The 15,762-nt window shown below is 49.4% G+C and overlaps 1 protein-coding gene across 4 annotated transcripts in view; it reads right to left on the bottom strand.

The window, feature by feature from the left end:
- The window catches only part of LOC149367607 (FMRFamide receptor-like), a 1,196,541-nt gene that overhangs the window by 1,118,045 nt on the left and 62,734 nt on the right, over positions 1–15,762 (bottom strand). The gene's annotated exons all lie outside the window — the stretch shown is intronic.

Consider the following 15,762-nt stretch of genomic DNA (forward strand, 5'->3'; position numbering starts at 1 on the left):
ACCGTAACGCTGTTCATTCAGATTTATTCTACAAGGGAGCTATTTCTCGTGAATGTTTGGGTGAGTGTTTGCGCGTTTCGTTACCTGCCAACGCACAATATAGAGTATGCGGCCTTGGATTTTTCTTACGCTCTAAGGTTTTCCCTCAGGTCGATGCTGTTGAGTGCTTCTTTCTTTCCTCCACGCCTTTCCCTGCCGCGCCAATCCTTTTGGAGCTTGTCGCACAAACGTGCGTAAACCGTAACGCTGCTCATTCAGATTTATTCTACAAGGGAGCTATTTCTCGTGAATGTTTGGGTGAGTGTTTGCGCGTTTCGTTACCTGCCAACGCACAATATAGAGTATGCGGCCTTGGATTTTTCTTACGCTCTAAGGTTTTCCCTCAGGTCGATGCTGTTGAGTGCTTCTTTCTTTCCTCCACGCCTTTCCCTGCCGCGCTAATCCTTTTGGAGAATGTCGCACAAACGTGCGTAAACCGTAACGCTGCTCATTCAGATTTATTCTACAAGGGAGCTATTTCTCGTGAATGTTTGGGTGAGTGTTTGCGCGTTTCGTTACCTGCCAACGCACAATATAGAGTATGCGGCCTTGGATTTTTCTTACGCTCTAAGGTTTTCCCTCAGGTCGATGCTGTTGAGTGCTTCTTTCTTTCCTCCACGCCTTTCCCTGCCGCGCCAATCCTTTTGGAGCTTGTCGCACAAACGTGCGTAAACCGTAACGCTGCTCATTCAGATTTATTCTACAAGGGAGCTATTTCTCGTGAATGTTTGGGTGAGTGTTTGCGCGTTTCGTTACCTGCCAACGCACAATATAGAGTATGCGGCCTTGGATTTTTCTTACGCTCTAAGGTTTTCCCTCAGGTCGATGCTGTTGAGTGCTTCTTTCTTTCCTCCACGCCTTTCCCTGCCGCGCCAATCCTTTTGGAGCTTGTCGCACAAACGTGCGTAAACCGTAACGCTGCTCATTCAGATTTATTCTACAAGGGAGCTATTTCTCGTGAATGTTTGGGTGAGTGTTTGCGCGTTTCGTTACCTGCCAACGCACAATATAGAGTATGCGGCCTTGGATTTTTCTTACGCTCTAAGGTTTTCCCTCAGGTCGATGCTGTTGAGTGCTTCTTTCTTTCCTCCACGTCTTTCCCTGCCGCGCTAATCCTTTTGGAGAATGTCGCACAAACGTGCGTAAACCGTAACGCTGCTCAATCAGATTTATTCTACAAGGGAGCTATTTCTCGTGAATGTTTGGGTGAGTGTTTGCGCGTTTCGTTACCTGCCAACGCACAATATAGAGTATGCGGCCTTCGATTTTTCTTACGCTCTAAGGTTTTCCCTAAGGTCGATGCTGTTGAGTGCTTCTTTCTTTCCTCCACGCCTCTCCCTGCCGCCCATACCTTTTGGAGCATGTCGCACAAACGTGCGTAAACCGTAACGCTGCTCAATCAGATTTATTCTACAAGGGAGCTATTTCTCGTGAATGTTTGGGTGAGTGTTTGCGCGTTTCGATAGCTGCCAACGCACAATATAGAGCATGCGGCCTTGGATTTCTCTTACGCTCTAAGGCTTTCCCTCAGGTCGGTGCTGTTGAGTGTTTCTTTCTTTCCTCCACGCCTTTCCCTGCCGCGCCAATCTGTTTGGAGCATGTCGCACAAACGTGCGTAAACCGTAACGCTGCTCAATCAGATTTATTCTACAAGGGAGCTATTTCTCGTGAATGTTTGGGTGAGTGTTTGCGCGTTTCGATAGCTGCCAACGCACAATATAGAGCATGCGGCCTTGGATTTTTCTTACGGTCTAAGGTTTTCCCTCAGGTCGATGCTGTTGAGTGTTTCTTTCTTTCCTCCACGCCTCTCCCTGCCGCCCATACCTTTTGGAGCATGTCGCACAAACGTGCGTAAACCGTAACGCTGCTCAATCAGATTTATTCTACAAGGGAGCTATTTCTCGTGAATGTTTGGGTGAGTGTTTGCGCGTTTCATTAGCTGCCAACGCACAATATCGAGCATGCGGCCTTGGATTTTTCTTACCCTCTAAGGTTTTCCCTCAGGTCGGTGCTGTTGAGTGTTTCTTTCCTCCACGCATCTCCCTGCCGCCCATACCTTTTGGAGCATGTCGCACAAACGTGCGTAAACCGTAACGCTGCTCATTCGGATTTATTCTACATGGGATCTATTTCTCGTGATTGTGTGAGTGAGTGTTTGCGCGTTTCGTTAGCTGCCAACGCACAATTTAGAGCATGCGGCCTTGGATTTTTCTTACGCTCTAAGGTTTTCCCTCAGGTCGGTGCTTTTTAGTGTTTCTTTTTTTCTTTCCTCCACGCCTTTCCCTGCCGCGCCAATACTTTTGGAGCATGTCGCACAAACGTGCGTGAACCGTAACGCTGCTCAATCAGATTTATACTACATGGGATTTATTTCTCAAAAATGTTTGGGTCAGTGTTTGCGCGTTTCGTTAGCTGCCAACGCCCAATTTAGATCATGCGGCCTTGGATTTTCTTAAGCTCTAAGGTTTTCCGTCAGGTCGGCGCTGTTTAGTGTTTATTTCTTTCTTTCCTCCGCGCCTTTCCCCACCGCGCCATTTCTCCCGGAGCGTGTCGAACAAACTTGCGTAAACTCTAACGCAGCTCAATCACATTTGTACTACATGGGATCTTTTTCTCATGAATGTTTGGGTCAGTGTCTGCGCGTTTCGTTAGCTCCCAACGCCCAATTTCAAAGACGTGGCCTTGGATTTTTCTTAAGCTTTATGGTGTTCCCTCAGGTCGGCGCTATTAATTGTGTTTTGTTTCTTCTCCGCGCCTTTCCGCGCGCTATTCCTTCCGGAGAACTTGCCTAACCTGTAACGCAGCTCAATCACGGTTGTACGACATGGGATGTTTTTTTCCGGAATGTTGGTGTCAGTGTCTGCGCGTTTCGTTAGCTGCCAGCGCCGAATTTCAAGCACGTTACCTTGGATTTTTCTTACGCTCTAAGGTGTTCCTTCAGGTCGGCGCTATTGATTGTGTTTTCTTTCTTTCCTCCGCGCCTTTCCCCGCCGCGCCATTCCTCCCGGAGCATGTCGCACCGCACAAACTCGCGTAAACCGAAACGCAGCTCAATCCCATTTGTACTACATGGGATCTTCTTCTCATGAATGTTTTGGTCAGTGTTTGCGCGTTTCGTTAGCTGCCAACGCCCAAGTTAGAGCATGCGGCCTTGGATTTTTCTTACGCTCTAAGGTTTATCCTCAGGTCCGTGCTGTTGAGTGTTTCTTTCTTTCCCCCACGCCTTTCCCCGCCACGCCATTCCTCCCGAAGCATGTCACGCAAGCTACCAAATTGGGCGTTGGCTACCAACGCCCAATTTGGTCACGTGGTTTTGGATTTTTTTTACGCTCTAAGCTTTTCCCTGAGGTCGGCACCGCTAAGTGTGTTTTGTCTCTCTTCCAAGCTTTTCGCTGTCCTGCCATTTCTCCCAGAGCATGTCGCACCAACTTGCATAAACAATAACGCAGCTCAATCACATTTGTATAAGATGAGATCTTTTTCTCATGAATGTTTTTCTCAGAGTCTGCGCCTTTCCTTGGCTGCCAGCGCCCAATTTCATGACGTGGCTTTGGATATTTTTTATGGTCTAAATTTTTCCTGAGGTCGGCACCACAAAGTGTCTTCTGTCTCTCTTCCAACCTTTTCGCTCCCCGGCATTTCTCCCGGAGCATGTCGCACCAACTTGCGTAAACCATAACGCAGCTCAAGTACATTTGTACAAGGTGAGATCATTTTCTGACGAATGTTTCTCTCAGAGCCTGCGCGTTTCCTTGGCTACGAACGCCCAATTTCAACCCGTGGCTTTGGATTTTTTTTTCGCTGTAAGCTTTTCCCTGAGGTCGGCACCGCTAAGTGTGTTTTGTCTCTCTTCCAAGCTTTTCGCTGTCGCGCCATTTATCCCAGAGCATGTCGCACCAACTTGCGTAAGCCATAACGCAGCTCAATTACATTTGTCTAAGTTGGGATCTTTTTCACGTGAATGTTTTTCTCAGAGTCTGCGCGTTTCCTTGGCTGCCAGCGCCCAATTTCATCCCGTGGCTTGGGATTTTTTTGCGCTCTAAGCTTTTCCCTGAGGTCGGCACCCCTAAGTGTGATTTCTCTCTCTTCCAACCCTCTCGCTGCCGCGTCATGTCTTCAGGAGCATGTGGCACCAACTTGCGTAAACCATAACGCAGCTCAATTACATTTGTGCAAGATGGGATTATTTTCTGACGAATGTTTCTCTCAGTGTCTGCACCTTGCCTTGGCTGCCAACGCCCAATTTTAACCAGTGGCTTTGGTTTTTTTTTTTGCTCTAAGATTTTCTATGAGGTCGGCGCAACTCAGTGTGTTTTCTTTCTTTTCTTCAAGCCTTTCCCTGCTCCGCCATTCCTCCCGGAGCATGTCACAGAAACTTGCGTAAACCGTAACGCTGCTCAATCACATTTATACTACATGGGATCCATTTCTCGTAAATGTTTGGGTGAGTGTTTGCGCGTTTCGTTAGCTGACAACGCCCAATTTAGAGCATGCGGCCTTGGATTTTTCTTAGGCTCTAAGGTTTTCCCTCAGGGCGGTGCTGTTCAGTGTTTCTTTCTTTCTTTCCTCCACGCCTTTCCCTGCCGCGCCAATCCTTTTGGAGCATGTCGCACAAACTAGCATAAACCGTAACGCTGCTCAATCAGATTTATTCTAGATTGGATCTATTTCTCGAGAATGTTTGGGAGATTTTTTGCGCGTTTCGTTAGCTGCCAACGCCCAATTAAGAGCATGCGACTTTGGATTTTTCTTACGCTCTAAGGTTTTCCCTCAGGTCGGTGCTGTTGAGTGTTTCTTTCTTTCTTTCCTCCACGCCTTTCCCTACCGTGCCAGTTCTTTTAGAGCATGTCGCGCAAACTTGCGTAAACCGTAACGCTGCTCAATCACATTTAAACTCCGTTTCACCTTTTCCTCATGAATGTTTGGGTCAGTGTTTGCGCGTTTCATTAGCTGCCAACGCCCAATTTCAATTCATGTGGTCTTGGATTTTTCTTACGCTCTAAGGTTTTCCCTCACGTCGGCGCTGTTGAGTGTTTCTTTTTTTCCTGCGCGCCTTTCCGCACCGCGCTATTCTTCCCGGAGCATGTCGCACAAACTTGCGTAAACCGTAACGCTGCTCAATCAAATTATTCTACATGGGATCTATTTCACGTGAATGTTTGGGTGAGTGTTTGCGCGTTTCGTTAGCTGCCAACGCCCGAATTAGAGCATGCGGCCTTGGATTTTTCTTACGCTCTAAGGTTTTCGCTGAGGTCGGTGCTGTTGAGTGTTTCTTTCATTCCTCCACGCCTTTCCCTGCCGCGCCAATCCTTCTGGAGAACGTCGAAAAACTTGCGTAAACCGTAACGCTGCTCAATCAGATTTATACAACACGGGATCTATTTCTCTTGAATGTTTGGGTGAGTGTTTGCGCGTTTCGTTAGATGCCAGCGCCCAATTTAGAGCATGCGGCCTTGGATTTTCTTAAACTCTAAGGTTGTCCCTCAGGTCGGCGCGCTTGAGTGTTCCTTGCTTTCTTTCCTCCACGCCTTTCACTGCCACACCATTCTTCCCGGAGCATGTCGCACAAACTTGCGTAAACCGCAATGCCGCTCAATCACAGTTGTACTACATGGGATCTTTTTCTCATGAATGTAGGGGTCACTGTCTGCGCGTTTCGTTAGCTCCCAACGCCCAATTTCAAGCACGTTGCCTTGGATTTTTCTTACGCTCTAAGGTTTTCCCTCAGGTCGGTGGTGTTGAGTGCGTCTTTCTTTCCTCCACGCCTTTCCCTGCCGCGCCAATCCTTTTGGAGCATGTCGCACAAACGTGCGTAAACCGTGACGCTGCTCATTCAGATTTATTCTACATGGGAGCTATTTCTCGTGATTGTTTGGGTGAGTGTTTGCGCGTTTCGTTAGCTGCCAACGCACAATTTAGAGCATCCGGCCTTGGATTTTTCTTACCCTCTAAAGTTTTCCCTCAGGTAGGTGCTGTTGAGTGTTTCTTTCTTTCCTCCATGCCTCTCCCTGCCGCCCATACTTTTTGGAGCAAGTCGCACAAACAACGCTGCTCAATCAGATTTATTCTACAAGGGAGCTATTTTCTCGTGAATGTTTGGGTGAGTGTTTGCGCGTTTCGTTAGCTGCCAACGCACAATATAGAGCATGCGGCCTTGGGTTTTTCTTACGCTCTAAGGCTTTCCCTCGGGTCGGTGCTGTTGAGTGTTTCTTTCTTTCCTCCACGCCTTTCCCTGCCGCGCCAATCCTTTTGGAGCATGTCGCACAAACGTGCGTAAACCGTAACGCTGCTCATTCAGATTTATTCTACAAGGGAGCTATTTCTCGTGAATGTTTGGGTGAGTGTTTGCGCGTTTCGTTACCTGCCAACGCACAATATAGAGTATGCGGCCTTGGATTTTTCTTACGCTCTAAGGTTTTCCCTCAGGTCGATGCTGTTGAGTGCTTCTTTCTTTCCTCCACGCCTTTCCCTGCCGCGCTAATCCTTTTGGAGAATGTCGCACAAACGTGCGTAAACCGTAACGCTGCTCAATCAGATTTATTCTACAAGGGAGCTATTTCTCGTGAATGTTTGGGTGAGTGTTTGCGCGTTTCGTTACCTGCCAACGCACAATATAGAGTATGCGGCCTTCGATTTTTCTTACGCTCTAAGGTTTTCCCTAAGGTCGATGCTGTTGAGTGCTTCTTTCTTTCCTCCACGCCTCTCCCTGCCGCCCATACCTTTTGGAGCATGTCGCACAAACGTGCGTAAACCGTAATGCTGCTCAATCAGATTTATTCTACAAGGGAGCTATTTCTCGTGAATGTTTGGGTGAGTGTTTGCGCGTTTCGATAGCTGCCAACGCACAATATAGAGCATGCGGCCTTGGATTTCTCTTACGCTCTAAGGCTTTCCCTCAGGTCGGTGCTGTTGAGTGTTTCTTTCTTTCCTCCACGCCTTTCCCTGCCGCGCCAATCTGTTTGGAGCATGTCGCACAAACGTGCGTAAACCGTAACGCTGCTCAATCAGATTTATTCTACAAGGGAGCTATTTCTCGTGAATGTTTGGGTGAGTGTTTGCGCGTTTCGATAGCTGCCAACGCACAATATAGAGCATGCGGCCTTGGATTTTTCTTACGGTCTAAGGTTTTCCCTCAGGTCGATGCTGTTGAGTGTTTCTTTCTTTCCTCCACGCCTCTCCCTGCCGCCCATACCTTTTGGAGCATGTCGCACAAACGTGCGTAAACCGTAACGCTGCTCAATCAGATTTATTCTACAAGGGAGCTATTTCTCGTGAATGTTTGGGTGAGTGTTTGCGCGTTTCATTAGCTGCCAACGCACAATATCGAGCATGCGGCCTTGGATTTTTCTTACCCTCTAAGGTTTTCCCTCAGGTCGGTGCTGTTGAGTGTTTCTTTCCTCCACGCATCTCCCTGCCGCCCATACCTTTTGGAGCATGTCGCACAAACGTGCGTAAACCGTAACGCTGCTCATTCGGATTTATTCTACATGGGATCTATTTCTCGTGATTGTGTGAGTGAGTGTTTGCGCGTTTCGTTAGCTGCCAACGCACAATTTAGAGCATGCGGCCTTGGATTTTTCTTACGCTCTAAGGTTTTCCCTCAGGTCGGTGCTTTTTAGTGTTTCTTTTTTTCTTTCCTCCACGCCTTTCCCTGCCGCGCCAATACTTTTGGAGCATGTCGCACAAACGTGCGTGAACCGTAACGCTGCTCAATCAGATTTATACTACATGGGATTTATTTCTCAAAAATGTTTGGGTCAGTGTTTGCGCGTTTCGTTAGCTGCCAACGCCCAATTTAGATCATGCGGCCTTGGATTTTCTTAAGCTCTAAGGTTTTCCGTCAGGTCGGCGCTGTTTAGTGTTTATTTCTTTCTTTCTTCCGCGCCTTTCCCCACCGCGCCATTTCTCCCGGAGCGTGTCGAACAAACTTGCGTAAACTCTAACGCAGCTCAATCACATTTGTACTACATGGGATCTTTTTCTCATGAATGTTTGGGTCAGTGTCTGCGCGTTTCGTTAGCTCCCAACGCCCAATTTCAAAGACGTGGCCTTGGATTTTTCTTAAGCTTTATGGTGTTCCCTCAGGTCGGCGCTATTAATTGTGTTTTGTTTCTTCTCCGCGCCTTTCCGCGCGCTATTCCTTCCGGAGAACTTGCCTAACCTGTAACGCAGCTCAATCACGGTTGTACGACATGGGATGTTTTTTTCCGGAATGTTGGTGTCAGTGTCTGCGCGTTTCGTTAGCTGCCAGCGCCGAATTTCAAGCACGTTACCTTGGATTTTTCTTACGCTCTAAGGTGTTCCTTCAGGTCGGCGCTATTGATTGTGTTTTCTTTCTTTCCTCCGCGCCTTTCCCCGCCGCGCCATTCCTCCCGGAGCATGTCGCACCGCACAAACTCGCGTAAACCGAAACGCAGCTCAATCCCATTTGTACTACATGGGATCTTCTTCTCATGAATGTTTTGGTCAGTGTTTGCGCGTTTCGTTAGCTGCCAACGCCCAAGTTAGAGCATGCGGCCTTGGATTTTTCTTACGCTCTAAGGTTTATCCTCAGGTCCGTGCTGTTGAGTGTTTCTTTCTTTCCCCCACGCCTTTCCCCGCCACGCCATTCCTCCCGAAGCATGTCACGCAAGCTACCAAATTGGGCGTTGGCTACCAACGCCCAATTTGGTCACGTGGTTTTGGATTTTTTTTACGCTCTAAGCTTTTCCCTGAGGTCGGCACCGCTAAGTGTGTTTTGTCTCTCTTCCAAGCTTTTCGCTGTCCTGCCATTTCTCCCAGAGCATGTCGCACCAACTTGCATAAACAATAACGCAGCTCAATCACATTTGTATAAGATGAGATCTTTTTCTCATGAATGTTTTTCTCAGAGTCTGCGCCTTTCCTTGGCTGCCAGCGCCCAATTTCATGACGTGGCTTTGGATATTTTTTATGGTCTAAATTTTTCCTGAGGTCGGCACCACAAAGTGTCTTCTGTCTCTCTTCCAACCTTTTCGCTCCCCGGCATTTCTCCCGGAGCATGTCGCACCAACTTGCGTAAACCATAACGCAGCTCAAGTACATTTGTACAAGGTGAGATCATTTTCTGACGAATGTTTCTCTCAGAGCCTGCGCGTTTCCTTGGCTACGAACGCCCAATTTCAACCCGTGGCTTTGGATTTTTTTTTCGCTGTAAGCTTTTCCCTGAGGTCGGCACCGCTAAGTGTGTTTTGTCTCTCTTCCAAGCTTTTCGCTGTCGCGCCATTTATCCCAGAGCATGTCGCACCAACTTGCGTAAGCCATAACGCAGCTCAATTACATTTGTCTAAGTTGGGATCTTTTTCACGTGAATGTTTTTCTCAGAGTCTGCGCGTTTCCTTGGCTGCCAGCGCCCAATTTCATCCCGTGGCTTGGGATTTTTTTGCGCTCTAAGCTTTTCCCTGAGGTCGGCACCCCTAAGTGTGATTTCTCTCTCTTCCAACCCTCTCGCTGCCGCGTCATGTCTTCAGGAGCATGTCGCACCAACTTGCGTAAACCATAACGCAGCTCAACTACATTTGTGCAAGATGGGATTATTTTCTGACGAATGTTTCTCTCAGTGTCTGCACCTTGCCTTGGCTGCCAACGCCCAATTTTAACCAGTGGCTTTGGTTTTTTTTTTTTGCTCTAAGATTTTCTATGAGGTCGGCGCAACTCAGTGTGTTTTCTTTCTTTTCTTCAAGCCTTTCCCTGCTCCGCCATTCCTTCCGGAGCATGTCGCACCAACTTGCGTAAACCGTAATGCAGCTCAATTACACTTTTACTACTTTGGATATTTTTACCATGAAATTTTGTCTCAGTGTCCGGGGATTCCTTGGCTGCCAATGCCAAATTTCATCACGTGGTTTTGGATTTTTTACGCTCTTAGGTTTCCCCGGAGGTAGGCGGCGCTCAGTGTGTTTTCTTTCTTTTCATCAAGCCTTTCCCTGCCGCACGATTTTCCCAGTGCACGTCGCAACAACATGCATAAGCCGTAACTCAGCTCAGTTACATTTGTACTCCATGGGATCTCTTTCCCATGAAAGCTTGGGACAGTGTCTGCGCGTTTCCTTAGCTGCCAACGCCCAATTTTAATCACGTGGCCTTGGATTTTTCTTAGGCTCTCAGGTTTTCCCTCATGGCGGCACTGCTGAGTGTGGTTTCTTTCTTTCCTCCACGCCTTTCCCTGCCGTGCCATTCCTCCCGGCGCATCTCCCACAAACTTGCGTAAACTGTAACGCAGCTCAATAACATGCGTACTCAATGGGATCTTTTTCTCATGAATGTTTGGGTCAGTGACTGCGCGTTTCTTTGGCTGTCAACGCCCAATTTTAAGCACATGACCTTAGATTTTTTTACGATCTTAGGTTTTCTCTACAGGCGGAACTGGTGAGTCTACTTTCTTTCTCCCCACCCCCCGCCCACGCCTTTCCCTGCTGCGCCATTAATCCCTGAACATTTCGCACCAACTTGCATAGACCGTAACGCAGCTCAATCATACTACATGGGATCTTTTTGTCATGAATGTTTGGGTCAATGTCTCCGCGTTTCCTTGCCTGCCAACTCCCAATTTTAAGACGTGGCCTTGCTTTTTTGTACACTCTGAGGCTTTCCTACAGGGCGGCACTGCTGAGTGTGTTTTCTCTCTTTCCTCCACGCCTTTTCCTTCCACGCCATTCCTCATGTCCCACTAGCTTGCGGAAACCGTAACGCAGCTCAGTTACATTTGTATTACATGGGATCTTTTTCTCGAGTGGGCTAGGCTTCAGCGGCACCGACGTCATGCTTAACCGCAGCTTGCTCTTCATGCAGTTCATCGCTTGTTTTGCTGACCACGGCTGGTTTGGCGTCTTCGCTTCTGGATGGGCGCTTGGATATATACCACCGTGTGCTTGCCCTTGGACTTGCCATCTGATACCCTGCCTTATAGCTTCGGGCTTCCCGCTTTCTTCAAATATCTGCAATCCAGTCATCTCGCCAACCTCTCGTTAGATCAGCCAATCTCGCTGAACTGCTGGTCTATGACGTCACCTGCCAAGGATATAAAAGCCATGTGCACGGACCGACACTTCAGTGTGCTACGCGGCAGCGAAACCTGCGTCATGCTTAATCCCTGCTTGCTCTTCGTGCTGGTATGTTACTATTCTGGCGCTGAGTGTATCCGGTCGGATGATCGATATTTGCTGCTTGTGGAGGTTCGTCGCGCCCGTCAAAGAAGACACCAATGGGCTCGTTGGTTACGACACCTTTATACGTCGCTGCGCATTAACACCGAAACCGCGAACAGGTGTGCACACAGGCAGGCGGTGGTCTCACGGAATACGGCCGCGTACGGCTGTAATCTACCCGACGGCGTTCTAGTCAGTGGCCTAATGCCTGCGCGGCCACAAATGTCCCGTGCCACTCACGGTTCGAAGTCGGTCCTGAGGACACGGTAGAGTCGCTGGTCCGGAGCGTTGGTTTGCCTGGCGACACAGGTCAGTTGTTGCCCAAGCGAAGCGGTGGCCGCGACGGCAGCGAACCGATGTCGTCGCGTCGTTGCAGCTCGCCAAGAGAGGCTCTGGCGAGATGGCGGCCCGAAGCCGTCACATTACTGCGGCACAGCACACACGCACACACGGGTCACCCGCAGCCGACCCAGCGACAACCGCGTCGTTCGAACACTGCCACGTCCCCCCCCCCCCCCCCCCCCCACTCCACGCGCACTCCACACCGTTGTCATCTTCGCCGCGCCGGCCACTACAGCAGCGCCACCCCCCGTGTTCTCTTCCCCCGTGTTCCAGAAAGTAGTACGCGCACAACGTTGGGGTGCACACAACGTCAGAAGAAGGAAACTGTCTACCAGTGTGCACAACACCACAATACAGCACACAGGTATAGTCACACAAAAGGAAATAGTTACACAGAGAAGATACGAAGTTAGCGCGGACAACTTGCACACATATGAAAGTAGACAACATGTGACAACAGCGTACAACCGCACACAAAGTAATACAACAAACAGTGCCCGTAAAGAGGCCCAGGTACACTCATCGGCTGGAGGATAGAGGCAATAACTAAGTCGGGACCACTCTAATCCTCACAATAATCCGCTCGGCTCATATAATCCGCTCCTGCGTTTGCAGAACCTCTTATGTACTCTGCGTGGAAGTCGTACTCCAATAATAAAAGGCTCCACCGGAGTACACGGCTGTTAGCTTAGCGGATGCATTGTAAGCAAGCGGAAGATAGTCACACTGTAAGGTGAATGGCTTGCCTTAGAGGTACACATGGTACTTATGAACAGCGCATACAATCGCAAGGCATTCCCTTTCAATGGTGGAATAAGTGGCTTCCCGCGGCAACAACTTTGCACTCGCATATGAGACCGGGTGGAGTAGTCCGTGATATTCCTGTAGTAGTACGGCACCAAGGCTTTTTGACGACGCATCTGTGCGGAGTACAAACGTTTTACTCAAATCAGCTGACATCAGCATGGCTTGTTTTGACAGCAGCGTCTTGAGCCTGTCAAAAGCTTCTTGGTGTTGGGTACCCCAGTGAGGCTTATTAGGAGTCCCGTTCTTGATTAACTCGGTCAGAAGAAGTGACAGTTTGGCGTAACTCGGAATAAATGCTCTGTAATAGCCGGTGAGGCCTAGAACCGCCGGACCTCTTTTTTCGTTTGAGGTCGGTTGGCGGCCTGGATCTTCACCACGGTGTCTTTCAAACGTCGCAGTGTTCCGCGGCCTACAACATGGCCCAGGAAGCACGTGGTCGGGGACCCAATTTCGCTTTTCTGAGGTTTTATTGTGAGCTTGGCGTCTTGCACCCTGCGGAAAACCTTGTCGAGAGTCTCGACGTGTTCCTTCCAGGTTTCGGTCGCCACCAAAACATCGTCAAAGTAGTGATGGACGTTGGGGACGACTCCAATGACCGTCCTCATTAATCGGTTGAAATCCGCTTGAGCGGTTTCAGTTCCGAGCGGCATGAAGTTGGAGTGATAGAGGCCAGCGCCACAAAAGAACGCCGTGCATTCTTTGGACTCCGGCGCTATGGGCTCCTGCCAGTACCCCTTTGCGAAACCAAATTTGGAGAAGTACTTGCACCGGGTAACCTTGGCAAACATCATGTCGGCACGAGGAACCGGTTCAGAGTCGGGGACAATGATCTTGTTTAGTTGGCGGAAGTCGATGCATAAACGAATCGTGCCATCCTTCTTTTTGACGACGACAATGGGCGAATGATACGGAGAAGCAGACTGTTAAATAATCCCCAGACGCAGCATATCCCGTATAACTTTCTCAACGGCCTCCTTCTGGGCGAACGGTAGGGGAAATTCTCGGACTTGGATCGGAGAATCAGTCGTAAGTCTAATCTTAAACTGAATAGCGTCCGTTTGGCCTGGTCGGTTCGGAAATATATGCTTGAATCGAGATAAGACTTCTTTGGCTTCATATCGCTGCTTGTCCGTGAGTCCGACGGAAATGGTGACGGCCCTACAATTTTGAGTTTGATGCAGCATTGGGTACGGAACATCCTCGCCGAATGTTTTTTCATCCTTCAATTCATCCTCATTAGCCAAGGCAGCTGCTCATAACTGCGGCATTGCAGTCTCTTCGAAATGTGGAACATTTCCTGTGACGCCTTGCCCATCCTCCTCAGTAGCACTGGTAGCTCCTGCTATATTCGGCACAGAAGGCGTTCATTCCTCATATTTTTTCAACATGTTAATGTGGAAGAGTGTGACTCTGTGACCCAGATCAATAACATAGTCTACGTCACTGCGCCTCTCCAATACCTCAAATGGTTCTTTCCACGCCATGATCAGTTTGTTGGAGTCAGTGGGCAACAGTACCAGAACTTTGTCACCCTTGGAAAGCTGTCGCAACCTAGCGCGCTAGTCATAATATGCTTTCCGCAGCTGTTTGACCCTCTTCAACTCTTCTGTGGCGAGAACACAGGTGTTCTCTAAGCGTTTTCGAAGCTCCATGATGTATTGATAGGTGGATTTGGTTTGTTCATCCAAATGGCTGTTAGTCCACAAATCTCTCAGCACACTCATGGGCCCTCGCACGTGTCTTCCGTATAACAGTTCAAAGGGCGCGAAGCCGGTGCTGCGCTGCGGTAGCTCCCTGTAAGCAAACAGCAAGGGGCCCACGTACCGGTCCCAGCACTTAGGTCGCTCTTGGCACATGCGGCTTATCATGCGTTTCAGCGTGCCGTTGACACGTTCAACTAACACATTCGTCATTGGGTGGTAGGGCGTGGTCGGCAGCTGTTTTACTGAGAGGAGGCGTCTAAATTCCTTCATGACAGCAGACATGAAGTAGGAGCCACGATCGGTGACAATTTCGCGAGGTATCCCAACTCTAGAAAACATCTCAGCAGTCCTTCGGCCACCTGTTTCGCTTCAATAGAGCGCAAGGCGATATCATCCGGATGACTTGTAGGGAAGTCCACCATGGTCAAGATATACCGGTTCCCTTTCTCGGATGTGGGCGACAGTGGCCCAACAACGTCAACCGCAACTCTTGTGAACGGGGTTTCAATGATAGGGGTAGTCCCCAAGGAAGCTGGGCCCACGAGGTGCCGAGGCACCGTTCCTTGACAAATGTCGCACGACTTGACGAGCCGTCTCACCTCCGAATGGACCTCGGGCCAATAAAACTCAGCCAGTATGCGGTCCGTCGTTTTCATCAAACTTTGGTGACCGGCCAAAATGCCTTCGTGGGCAAGCTTAAGCCGGGTTTCTCGCAGCTGTCGCGGAACAACGAGCGGTTCGAGTTCTTTCCGGCACGGCATCTTCTGCTTACGAAATAAGATTCCGCCCGTAAGGAAATCTTGCGTCTCATGCGCTCTATCACAACTGTGGTGCCGACGGCTTCGAAACAAGGGCGTAACGATTCGTCGCTGCGCTGGAACTCTTGCAGCAGACTGCGGCTTATGGTTGTAGCCAACGTCTTTACCACTGGCAAATGAGACGCTGGATGTTTTGCCTGCGCAACCGCTATCATCGGGCCTGTCTCTTAGGTGCAAGACAAACCTGCCACATCATTTACCAACTGTGTAGGTTCAGGACCAAACACGGAAGCTTCTCGCTCACTGGTCCACGCTTCGGGTGAATCACCACGTCCTAATGGCGTCGATTTGTCTCGATGGGCACATGATGAGAGATCGCCTCAGCAGTCAGCGGCGACAACGTTGCTGCTCCACTCAGAAGCTTTAGGCTCTGCACTCCGAGATTTGCTTGGAGGGCCGAGAAGCTCAGGCTGTCTTCGGTCGAAGGGAGACAGCACGCCCTCGATGTTCCCAAGAACCACATCGTATAAAGGGTCAGCCATGCATTTTGCTCGAACCGGGCCGGTGAAGAAGAGTGTGTCCAGGAAGACAGTAGCTTCCGGCAGGTAATGAATGGTGCGGTCGAGCAGGTATACGGGACTTTTCGACCCAGTAAACTTTGCGTCCGGAACCAAATATTGTCGGACAACAACTGTGTTGCAGCCAGTGTACCGAAGGACACTAACGGGGTGATTTTTCTGCAGTCCTTTAGTGACTGGCATCACACAAGCCTGACCGTTTGCCCGACGGGTTACAGTCGCATTGACAATGGGGATGCGTCCACCATACTGAACAACCACATATCCGGTTATATCTTCTAACGTAGCTCTTGGATTCTCAATAGCAATCATGCAGGAGTCTTGACCTTGTGCCCCTCCTTTCTCCGGACACGAGTCTGTGCGATAGGCA

The sequence above is a fragment of the Amblyomma mixtum genome, chromosome 1, assembly GCF_055824585.1.
Source record: "Amblyomma mixtum isolate Tamu chromosome 1, ASM5582458v1, whole genome shotgun sequence".
Lineage (NCBI taxonomy): Eukaryota > Metazoa > Arthropoda > Arachnida > Ixodida > Ixodidae > Amblyomma > Amblyomma mixtum.